The 12427-nt window shown below is 47.1% G+C and overlaps 1 protein-coding gene across 5 annotated transcripts in view; it reads left to right on the forward strand.

Moving 5' to 3' along the window:
* Nucleotides 1-12427, forward strand: part of LOC129811569 (mucin-2-like) — a 93972-nt gene that overhangs the window by 817 nt on the left and 80728 nt on the right. Inside the window, exon 1 of one of the 5 annotated variants that reach the window (XM_055863002.1) lies at nucleotides 17-5341. The exons of the other annotated variants lie outside the window; for them this stretch is intronic. The gene's annotated coding sequence lies outside the window, so the exon portion shown is untranslated. Of the gene's footprint in view, nucleotides 1-16; nucleotides 5342-12427 lie in introns of those variants that run through there. 5 annotated transcript variants of the gene reach the window in all.

Here is a 12427-nt window from a genome sequence, read left to right on the forward strand (position 1 = left end):
GTGAGTTACTTGTGAGTAACTGGTGAGTTACTGTGAGTAACTGGTGTGTTACTGGTGAGTTACTGGTGAGTTACTGGTGAGTAACTGGTGAGTTATTGATGAGTTACTGGTGAGTTACTGGTGAGTTATTGATGAGTTACTGGTGAGTTACTGGTGAGTTATTGATTAGTTACTGGTGAGTTACTGGTGAGTAACTGTTGAGTAACTGTTGAGCAACTGGTGAGTTACTGGTGAGTAACTGGTGAGTAAATGGTGAGTTATTGATGAGTTACTGGTGAGTAACTGGTGAGTAAATGGTGAGTTATTGATGAGTTACTGGTGAGTAACTGGTGAGTAACTGGTGAGTAACTGGTGAGTTATTGATGAGTTACTGGTGAGTAACTGGTAAGTAAATGGTGAGTTATTGATGAGTAACTGGTGAGTAAATGGTGAGTTATTGATGAGTTACTGGTGAGTAAATGGTGAGTAAATGGTGAGTTATTGATGAGTTACTGGTGAGTAACTGGTGAGTAACTGGTGAGTTATTGATGAGTTACTGGTGAGTAACTGGTAAGTAAATGGTGAGTTATTGATGAGTAACTGGTGAGTAAATGGTGAGTTATTGATGAGTTACTGGTGAGTAACTGGTAAGTAAATGGTGAGTTATTGATGAGTAACTGGTGAGTAAATGGTGAGTTATTGATGAGTAACTGGTGAGTAAATGGTGAGTTATTGATGAGTTACTGGTGAGTTACTGGTTTCTGCTTGTTTAGACTTGTTTGTGTTTCTCTTCCTTTCTACTCGGGTGTGCAACCTTATCACAACCATGGGGGAAATTAATGGGAGAGAAAGCTGTTTGTGTGTGTGTGTGTGTGTGTTAGGAAGTGCTTTACAGCCGGTGTGGGAGTTGTGTGTGAGATTGTCTTTATGAGCGGCTTTAGAGACCAAGGGGCTTAGATTGGGCTGTCAGAGATGCCGGTTTGCAGATTGAAGCAGAAAAAAAATATATAAAAATGGTTTTATTGTCACATACACTGGATAGGTGTAGTGAAATGTGTTGATATTCAGGGTCAGTCATAGTAGTATGATAGGTGTAGTGAAATGTGTTGTTATACAGGGTCAGTCATAGTAGTATGATAGGTGTAGTGAAATGTGTTGTTATACAGGGTCAGTCATAGTAGTTTGATAGGTGTAGTGAAATGTGTTGTTATACAGGGTCAGTCATAGTAGTTTGATAGGTGTAATGAAATGTGTTGTTATACAGGGTCAGTCATAGTAGTATGATAGGTGTAGTGAAATGTGTTGTTATACAGGGTCAGTCATAGTAGTATGATAGGTGTAGTGAAATGTGTTGTTATACAGGGTCAGTCATAGTAGTATGATAGGTGTAGGTGTAGTGAAATGTGTTGTTATACAGGGTCAGTCAGAGTAGTACAACTCCACTGGAGCACATTAGGGTGAAATGCCTTGCTCAAGGGCACCGTAACAGATCTTTCCACCTGTCGGCTCAGGTATTCAAACCTGTAACCTTTCAGTTACTGGCCCAACACTATTACCGCTAGGCTACCTGTCACCCTAGAATGCTGTCAGTGCATATTTTCCATGAGTGAGAGTGTGTGGGGGTCTACGTATTTAAGAGAGCACACTTGTACACACGTGTACACGTGCATGCCTTTGTGTATACTGTATGAACGTGTATTTAATGATGCACACTGTAACTGGTCCATTGTGATATTGTAAATAATGCTTTCTTGATCTAAATCCTTCACCCAAGCAACCTTCTCAAACAGTGTTCTTTATTCTAACACACAGAAAGCATAATTTAACACACCCAGAGAACAAAGTCAAAAGAAAACAGTCACCTTGACCATAAAGGATCGTACATTGGAGTCCTGGTTTTCACTGAATTGTTTAGTTGACCCCCTGTTTTTTTTACAGTGTGTGTGTGTTGTCATCTCACCCATAGTGTAAGGAGGTATGTAGAATACATAGGTTACGCAGATGTTTTTTTTATCTTAACAATATCATACCCACACTCACATACTCACTTAAATGTGAACATCAATATGCACATGCATGCACCCTTTGCACACGCGCGCATATACACTACAATACAATACACTGCACTACACTCTAACCCCCCTGCTTCCTCTTTGTGGAAACGCTGTGCTGTTAGTCCTGTCTGTCATCCTGCTTCTCCTTTCTCTCCTCCCTGTCTCCCTCTCTTTCCCCTCTTTTATCTCATCTAATCACTGTGCATTTTTTGGGTCGGTTTAGGCTCCTCGACAGAAATGTAACCTTGCTGTTTCCGTCATCATCATCATCATCATCATCACCATCTCCCTATCTTTACCTCCATTTATTTTCCTTTAGATCTCTCACTTCATCCACCTCACCTTTTCCTCACTCTACCTCCATCTCTCCATCCCTGCATCTCCATCTCCCCATCCCTCCATCTCTCACTCTCTCCATCTCTCCATTCCTCACTCTCTCCATCTCTCATCCCTCTATCTTTCCATCCCTCCATCTCGCCATCTCTTTAATTCTTGTCCCCTCTTCACAGCTTTTCGCCTTCCTCATCGACCTCTATTTCATTCTCTACCTTTATTTCTCCCCAGTTATTCATTCATCGCTCGTTCCCATGATATTCAGGCCTCTGAGACTATGCCACCGCAACCACCTGGCATGGGTCACAAAATGTGACTTTACCACTGTTGTGTCATCAGCAAACTTAATGATGGTGTTGGACTCTTGCCTGGCCGTGCAGTCATGAGTGAACAGGGAGTACAGGAGGGGACTGAGAACGCACCCCTGAGGGACCCCCGTGTTGAGGATCAGCGTGGCGGATGTGTTGTTACCTACCCTTACCATCTGGGGGAGGCCCGTCAGGAAGTCCAGGATCCAGTTGCAGTGGGAGGTGTTTAGTCCCAGGGTCCTTAGCTTAGTGATGAGCTTTGAGGGCACTATGGTGTTGAACGCTGAGCTGTAGTCAATTAATAGCATTCTCCCATAGGTATTCCTTTTGTCCAGGTGTTAAAGGGCAGTGTGGAGTGCAATAGAGATTGCATCATTTGTGGATCTGTTGGTGCGGTATGCAAATTGGAGTGGGTCTAGGGTTTCTGGGATAGTGGTGTTGATGTGAGCCATGACCAGCCTTTCAAAGCATTTCATAGCTACAGATGTGAGTGCTACGGGTCGGTAGTCATTTAGGCAGGTTACCTTAGTGTTTTTGGGCACAGGAACTATGGTGATCTGCTTGAAATATGTTGGTATTACAGACTCAGACAGGGAGAGGTTGAAAATGTCAGTAAAGACACTTGCCAGTTGGTCAGCGCATGATCGGAGTACACATCCTGGTAATCTGTCTGGCCCTGCGGCCTTGTGAATGTTGACCTGTTTAAAGGTCTCACATGCTGACTACACGGCTTGCGTTGCGTGCGCTCGCGTTGCAAAATAAATGTACACATACATGTTATTCAATCATTGCACCCACACTCCTCGCGCGCGCCAACGAGCGTCTGCGTTGCCAAGTGCTAAAATAGAAGTCAGTTCTATTTGTGATGCTGAACGCGATGCAAGTCCTGCCTCTCCCATCTCCTCATTGGTTTATAAGCAGATACCCACGTGCCATCTCCTCTTTGGTTATACCCACGTGGGTGATTGAAAGATGAACTGAGGTCAATCGGTCGTCGTGGTAATACTATGAAAGTTAGATGCTCAACATTTATATCCCAGGACAAATTAACTAGCGACAGAAAGCTAGCTTTTTAGGACAAATTAGCTAGCAGCTGCAAGCTAGCTAGCTAAATTTGCCATAAATGTTTAATGCTTATCGACCTGACCCCAAATTAATATAATTGATTTAGAGTTTGTTTTGATATTTGAACCTGTGTGTTGTGATCTCATTTGGTGTGGGGGGACAAATACAATTTGCGCACGATAGCGCGCGTGCGTGGGGGTCCGGTCTGTGCATGGTGTTACTAAAATCGGCTGCGGAGAGCGTGATCACGCAGTCATCCGGAACAGCTGATGCTCTCATGCATGTTTCAGTGTTACTTGCCTCAAAGCGAGCATAGAAGTTATTCAGCTCGTCTGGTAGGCTCGTGTCACTGGGCAGCTCTCGGCTGTGCTTCCCTTTGTAGTCTGTAATAGTTTCAAGCCCTGCCACATCCGACGAGTGTCAAAGCCGGTGTAGTACGATTCGATCTTAGTCCTGTATTGACACTTTACCTGTTTGATGGTTCGTCAACGGGCATAACAGGATTTCTTATAAGCTTCCGGATTAGAGTCCCGCTCCTTGAAAGTGGCAGCTCTACCCTTTAGCTCAGTGCGAATGTTGCCTGCAATCCATGGCTTCTGGTTGGGGTATGTACATACAGTCACAGTGAGGACGACATCCTCTATGCACTTATTGATATTGGAAAAATTCCGGAACATAATCCAGTCTGTGATAGCAAAACAGTCCTGTAGTTTAGCATCTGCTTCATCTGACAACTTTTTTATAGACCGAGACACAGGTGCTTCCTGTTTTAATTTTTGCTTGAAAGCAGGAATCAGGAGGATATAATTATGGTCAGATTTGCCAAATGGAGAGCGAGTGAGAGCTTTGTACACGTCTCTGTGTGTGGAGTAAAGGTGGTCTAGAATTTTTTTCCCTCTGGTTGCACATTTAACATGCTGATAGAAATGAGTTAAAACTGATTTAAGTTTCCCTGCATTAAAGTCCCCGGCCACTAGGAGCGCCTCCTCTGGATGAGCGTTTTCCTGTTTGCTTATGGCGGTATACAACTCATTGAGTGCGGTTTTAGTGCTATCATCAGTCTGTGGTGGTATGTAGACAGCCACAAAAAATACAGATGAGAACTCTGTAGGTACAGTAGATAGTGTGGTCTACAGCTTATCATGATATACTCTACCTCAGGTGTGCAAACCTTGAGACTTCCTTAGATATTGTGCACCAGCTGTTGTTCACATATATGCATAGGCCCCCGCCCCGTCTCTTACCAGAGGCTGCTGATCTATCCTGCCGATAGAGTGTATAACCCGCCAGCTGTATGTTCTTAGTGTTGTTGTTCAGCCACGACTCGGTGAAACATAAGATATTACAGTTTTTATTGTCCTGTTGGTAGGATATACGTGCTTACAGTTCATCCCATTTATTTTCCAGCAAATGAACGTTAGCTAGCAGGACAGAAGGCAAAGGTAGATTAGCCACTCATCGCCTGATCCTCACAAGGCACACTGATATTTTTCCGCAAAATCTTAGTTTCCTTCTCTAGCGAATGATCTGGGCCTGGTTGGTTGTCTATAGTATATCCCTCCCGTCTGACTCATTGAAGAAAAACTCTCCATCTAATATGAGGTGAGTAATCGCAGTTCTGATGTCCAGAAGCTATTTTCGGTCATAAGAGACGGTAGCAGCAACATGATGTACAAAACAAGTTACGAACAACGCAAAAAAACAAACAGAATAGCATGGTTTGTTAAAAGCAGATAAGTCGGCAGCCATTCCCTCCGGCGCCATCTTTGAGGCTATATGAGGCTATAATGATGTTAAATTCTCATTGTAATGTGTTGTTTTTTTGGTTGAGAAGATGTTAAATAACCAGACTACAACTAAACTGCCTCTGTTGCTGCCAGAAAAAGGCATTTATTTTTCACGACGCTATCAAGGTACCCAGATTACAAACAGATATATATAAACACTACCTGTTACGGCGTTCCTCTCTCTCTTCATAAGAAGAGATGGAGTAGTGATCGAGCCAAGGCGCAGCGGGTTGTGAATACATGTTGAGTTTTATTTTATAAGACAAACGAAACAAACTATACTTTAATAAACTAACAAAATAACAAAACGAAACTAGACAGACTTAATACGACGAACTGACATAACACACGCAGAACGAACGAACAAGTACTTACTACAAAGAACGCACGAACAAACCGAAACAATCCCGTATGGTGTAACATCGACACAGAAACAGGAGACAATCACCCACAAACAAACAGTGAGAACACCCTACCTAAATATGACTCTTAATTAGAGGAGAACGCAAAACACCTGCCTCTAATTAAGAGCCATACCAGGCAACCAAAACCAACATAGAAACAGATAACATAGACTGCCCACCCAAAACACATGCCCTGACCTAAAACACATACAAAAACAACATAAAACAGGTCAGGACTGTTACAGAACCCCCCCCTCAAGGTGCGAACGCCGGGCGCACCAGCACAAAGTCCAGGGGAGGGTCTGGGTGGGCAGTTGACCACGGTGGTGGTTCCGGCTCTGGACGCTGTCCCCACACCACCATAGTCACCCCCCGCTTCTGTCTACCCCTCCCAATGACCACCCTAAAACTCACATCCCCTAAATAAACGGCCAGCACCAGGAGAAGGGGCAGCACCGGGACAAGGGGCAGCACCGGGACAAGGGGCAGCACCGGGACAAGGGGCAGCACCGGAACAAGGGGCAGCACCGGGACAAGGGGCAGCACCGGGACAAGGGGCAGCACCGGGATAAGGGGCAGCACCGGGATAAGGGGCAGCACCGGGACAAGGGGCAGCACCGGGATAAGGGGCAGCACCGGGACAAGGGGCAGCACCGGGATAAGGGGCAGCACCGGGACAAGGGGCAGCACCGGGATGAGGGGCAACACCGGGATAAGGGGCAACACCGGGACAAGGGGCAGGTCCCGGCTGATATACTCTGGCAGATCCTGGCTGAGGGACTCTGGCAGGTCTATGCAGGCTGACGGCTCTCGACGCTCATGGCAGGCTGACGGCTCTCGACGCTCATGGCAGGCTGACGGCTCTCGACGCTCATGGCGGGCTGACGGCTCTCGACGCTCATGGCGGGCTGACGGCTCTCGACGCTCATGGCGGGCTGACGGCTCTCGACGCTCATGGCAGGCTGACGGCTCTCGACGCTCATGGCGGGCTGACGGCTCTCGACGCTCATGGCGGGCTGACGGCTCTCGACGCTCATGGCGGGCTGACGGCTCTCGACGCTCATGGCGGGCTGACGGCTCTCGACGCTCATGGCGGGCTGACGGCTCTCGACGCTCATGGCGCTCTGGCGGCTCTGGCTGCTCATGGCTCGCTGGCGGCTCTGGCAGCTCATGGCTCGCTGGCGGCTCTGGCAGATCCTGTCTGGTTGGCGGCTCTGGCAGATCCTGTCTGGTTGGCGGCTCTGGCAGATCCTGTCTGGTTGGCGGCTCTGGCAGATCCTGTCTGGTTGGCGGCTCTGGCAGATCCTGTCTGGTTGGCGGCTCTGGCAGATCCTGTCTGGTTGGCGGCTCTGGCAGATCCTGTCTGGCGGGCGGCTCTAGCGGCTCCTGTCTGGCGGACGGCTCTAGCGGCTCCTGTCTGGCGGACGGCTCTAGCGGCTCCTGTCTGGCGGACGGCTCTAGCGGCTCCTGTCTGGCGGACGGCTCTGTAGGCTCATGGCAGACGGGCGGCTTTGCAGGCTCATGGCAGACGGATGGCTCAGATGGCGCTGGGGAGACGGATGGCTCAGATGGCGCTGGGGAGACGGATGGCTCAGATGGCGCTGGGGAGACGGATGGCTCAGATGGCGCTGGGGAGACGGATGGCTCAGATGGCGCTGGGGAGACGGATGGCTCAGATGGCGCTGGGGAGACGGATGGCTCAGATGGCGCTGGGGAGACGGATGGCTCTGGCCGGATACGGCGCACTGTAGACCTGGTGCGTGGTGCCGGAACTGGAGGCACCGGGCTAAGGATAAGCACCTTCCTATTAGTGCGGGGAGCAGGGACAGGGCACACTGTACTCTCAAAGCCTACTCTATCCCTGATGCGAGGTACCGGCACTGGTGACACCGGGCTGAGGACAAGCACATCAGGATTAGTAGGGGGAGAAGATACAGTGTGTTCAGGGCTCTGGAGACGCACAGGAGGCTTTGTGCGTGGTGCCAGAACTGGAGGCACCGAACTGGATACACGCACTACAGAGAGAGTGCGTGGAGGAGGAACTGGGCTCAGGAGACGCACTGATAGCCTAGTGCGTAGTGTAGGCACTGTAGGTACTAGGCTGGGGCGGGGAGGTGGTGCCGGAAATACCGGACCGTGGAGGCGTACTGGCACTCTTGAGCATTGAGCCTGCCCAACCTTACCTGGTTGAATACTCCCGGTTGCCCGACCAGTGCGGGGAGGTGGAATAACCCGCACCGGGCTATGTAGGCGAACCGGGGAAACCATGCGTAAGGCAGGTGCCATGTATGCCGGCCCGAGGAGACGCACTGGAGACCAGACGCGTTGAGCCGGCCTCATGAAACCTGGCTCAATACCCAATCTAGCCCTACCAGTGCGGGGAGGTGGAATAACCCGCACTGGGCTATGCACTCGTACAGGAGACACCGTGCGCTCTACTGCGTAACACGGCGCCTGCCCGTACTCCCGCTCTCCACGGTAAGCCTGGGAAGTGGGCGCAGGTCTCCTACCTGCCCTTGGCCCACTACCTCTTAACCCCCCCCAAGAAATTTTTGGGAATTACTTACGGGCTTTTTGGGCTTCCGTGCCAGACGCGTTCCCTCATAGCTCCGGTTCCTCCCTCCGGTAGCCTCTGCTCTCCTCAGTGCCTCCAGCTGCTCCCATGGCTTTTCGGGCTTCCAGCCACGTCTCCTTGCTGCCTCCTCAAACCACCGCTCCTGGGCTTTAGCTGCCTCCCTCTCTTCCTGAGAGCGACGATTCTCTCCTGCCTTAGCCCAGGGACCCTCTCCATTCAATATCTGCTCCCAAGTCCAGAAGTCCTTGTTGCCCTGTCCCTTACTCCGTTGACTCCGCTGCTTGGCTCTGGTATGGTGGGTGATTCTGTTACGGCGTTCCTCTCTCTCTTCATAAGAAGAGATGGAGTAGTGATCGAGCCAAGGCGCAGCGGGTTGTGAATACATGTTGAGTTTTATTTTATAAGACAAACGAAACAAACTATACTTTAATAAACTAACAAAATAACAAAACGAAACTAGACAGACTTAATACGACGAACTGACATAACACACGCAGAACGAACGAACAAGTACTTACTACAAAGAACGCACGAACAAACCGAAACAATCCCGTATGGTGTAACATCGACACAGAAACAGGAGACAATCACCCACAAACAAACAGTGAGAACACCCTACCTAAATATGACTCTTAATTAGAGGAGAACGCAAAACACCTGCCTCTAATTAAGAGCCATACCAGGCAACCAAAACCAACATAGAAACAGATAACATAGACTGCCCACCCAAAACACATGCCCTGACCTAAAACACATACAAAAACAACATAAAACAGGTCAGAACTGTTACACTACCGGTCAAAAGTTTGGGGTCACTTAGAAATGTCCTTGTTTTTGAAAGAAAATAATTTTTTTGTTGTTGATTAAAATAATATCAAATTGATCAGAAATACAGAGTAGACATTGTTAATGTTGTAAATGACTATTGTAGCTGGAAACAGCAAATTTTTTATGGAATATCTACATAGGCATACAGAGGCCCATTATCAGCAACCATCACTCCTGTGTTCCAATGGCACGTTGTGTTAGCTAATCCAAGTTTGTAATTTTAAAAGGATAATTGATCATAAGAAAACCCTTTTGCAATTATGTTAGCACAGCTGAAAACTGTTGTCCTGATTATAGAAGCATTTAAACTCGCCTTCTTTAGACTAGTTGATTATCTGTAGCATCAGCATTTGTGGGTTTGATTACAAGCTCCAAATGGCCAGAAGCAAAGAACTTTCTTCTGAAACTCGTCAGTCTATTCTTGTTCTGAGAAATTAAGGCTATTCCAGGCTATTCACTGTGTACTACTCCCTTCACAGAACAGCGCAAACTGGCTCTAACCAGAATAGAAAGAGGCGTGGGAGGCCCCGGTGCACAACTGAGCAAGAGGACAAGTACATTAGAGTGTCTAGTTTACTATCATATCAAAGTAAATTTGGAGTCATGCGATGATAGGGTGTGTGGTCCTCCCACCACGACTCAGGAAAGCCTGCAGTTTATTAGGCTACAGATGTTATGATGAACTTCACAGGGTGGTGAAAGTGCATGGTATGAGCTTGATGCTCCTTTCCAATAAATATCGAGGGTCTTATTCTGGTAACATGATGATCAATACTTGACTGCCATAATAATCTCACCATGACTAACCTGCCAACAGAGCCTACCTGCACTGGAACTGCAACAGTTTTTGTGACAAAACTATCGCTAGAGTTGAAAATGCGATGGAAACACATTGAACATTAGATTTTTATTTTGTACATGAAAACTTAAGCAAAAAAGTACATTTGTGTGCACTATGTCATCACACACTGATTTTTATCCGCAACAATTCAGTTTGGTGGAAACACCACTGGCTGGAAAATGGGCATATTTTCTTTATACATATTTTTGAATATTCGCATGAAAATCTGTTGCCAATTGGATGTAAAGCTAGCTACTCATTGCAAAAGTTGTGAGTAATCTGGCTAGGGGCTAACTTAAAACTGGGAGGTAGTTTGTTAAAAATGTTGAGCTTGGGAGTCACGAGTAACCTTCCCTTAAACCTACATTGTAGAATAATAGTGAATATATCAAAACTATGAAATAAGACATATGGAATCAGCTTTGCACACGCTTGGCATTGAGAGAACGCCAAGAGTGTGTAACTGTCATCAAGGCAAAGGGTGGATACTTTGAATAATCTTTTTTTGGGTTACTACATGATTCCATATGTGTTATTTCATAGTCTTGATGTCTTCACTAGTATTCTACAAGGTAGAAAATAGTAAAAAATAAAGAAAAACCCTTGAATGAGTAGGTGTGTCCAAACTTTTGACTGGTACTGTGTCTCTCTATTTTTTTTAAAAACATTCCATTATGATCCAATGCAGTGATATTCTCAGCAAGCTTTCACATCAGACAGAGCTTGGAGCCACTGGCTGTCCAGCTATCTAGATTTCTATTGTAATGTGGCCTGGCACCTGTGAAAACTTATTGTTCTGTGAATGGCTATCTCGCGCCCCTGCTATATGAGGTCTTATCTGGTCAGCCTACTTGTTAGAGGGGTGGGCTCAGCTCTAGCCTGGAGGCTTGTATAGCGTTGCTCACTGTACCACAGCTAATATGTTGCACACAGTCCTCACTACATTTACTGTAAGATTTATGGGAAATATCTGATGGGCCGATGTGTGTGTGCATGTGCACGCTTGTGTGTGTGTGCATGTCTGTGTGTGTACAGGTGTTTGTGTTTGTGCTCACGCATGTGTGTTTACTGGGTCATTATCAAACATAATGAAATATTTTCCCAGGAGAAACCTCGGTAGCAAAAATCTTAATCAACTTCATAAATTAGAGTTATAAACACACCTAATACAATATGCACCTACCTAGGCGCTGCTCCTAGGAGGTGTTTACTGAATTGGACTCGCTCTCTCGCTCTCTCACACACAACAAACACACCACTATTGCCTCTGTTCTGCTTAGCCATAGAAATATAACCACAGGAGAACCCATCACTATTGCCTTGTGCCTTGCTGTGCCTGCCTATAGATTATGTGCCTTTGTTCAGTCATCTCATCAATCTATAAATACAATCACATTGGCTGTGTAGGTATCTCTCCTTTCTCTCCTCTCTATTCCCTTGGCTTTGCAGGTGTTTCTCCTCTCTCTCTCATTGGCTGTGCAGGTATCTCTCCTCTCTCTCCTCTCTCTCCCCTTGGCTGTGTAGGTATCTCTCCTCTCTCTCCTCTCTCTCCCCTTGGCTGTGCAGGTATCTCTCCTCTCTCTCCTCTCTCTCCCCTTGGCTGTGCAGGTATCTCTCCTCTCTCTCCCCTTGGCTGTGTAGTTATCTCTCCTCTGTCTCCTCTGGCTCCCTGGGCTCCCAGAACCAATAACTGATCATGTACCTTTTTTATTTCCTCTCCAGTTCCCCCTTAAACGCCCTGATACGCTGATGCTACTTATTTACCACTTCACTGAACTCTAACCATGGCATTTCCTCTCCTCCGCTGCAAGGGGGTTGTTCCCTGCCTCACTCTCTCCTTTTCCCCATCCTCTCGCCTACACCCACCCCCCACAGCTCTCCAGCTATGTGTCTCATTGTCTTTTTCTCTCTTCTCTCTCTAAATATATCCACCCACCCACCCTCTCCCTCCACCCACCCATGTCTATCTACATTGCCCCTCCTCACCCTCACCCACCCCATCCCCCTTCCTCTGTTGGTGGCTGTGCGTGTATACAGTCCTGTTGGATAAAGTTAGCTATGCCCATACAATCTAATCTGACATGCCTTTACATAACAATTCAATCTGAAGCACTCTGCCTGCATCCCCTAAAAAAACACACACACACACACACACACACACACACACACACACACACACACACACACACACACACACACACACACACACACACACACACACACACACACACACACACACACACACACACATAG

This window comes from Salvelinus fontinalis, chromosome 2 (genome assembly GCF_029448725.1).
Source record: "Salvelinus fontinalis isolate EN_2023a chromosome 2, ASM2944872v1, whole genome shotgun sequence".
Lineage (NCBI taxonomy): Eukaryota > Metazoa > Chordata > Actinopteri > Salmoniformes > Salmonidae > Salvelinus > Salvelinus fontinalis.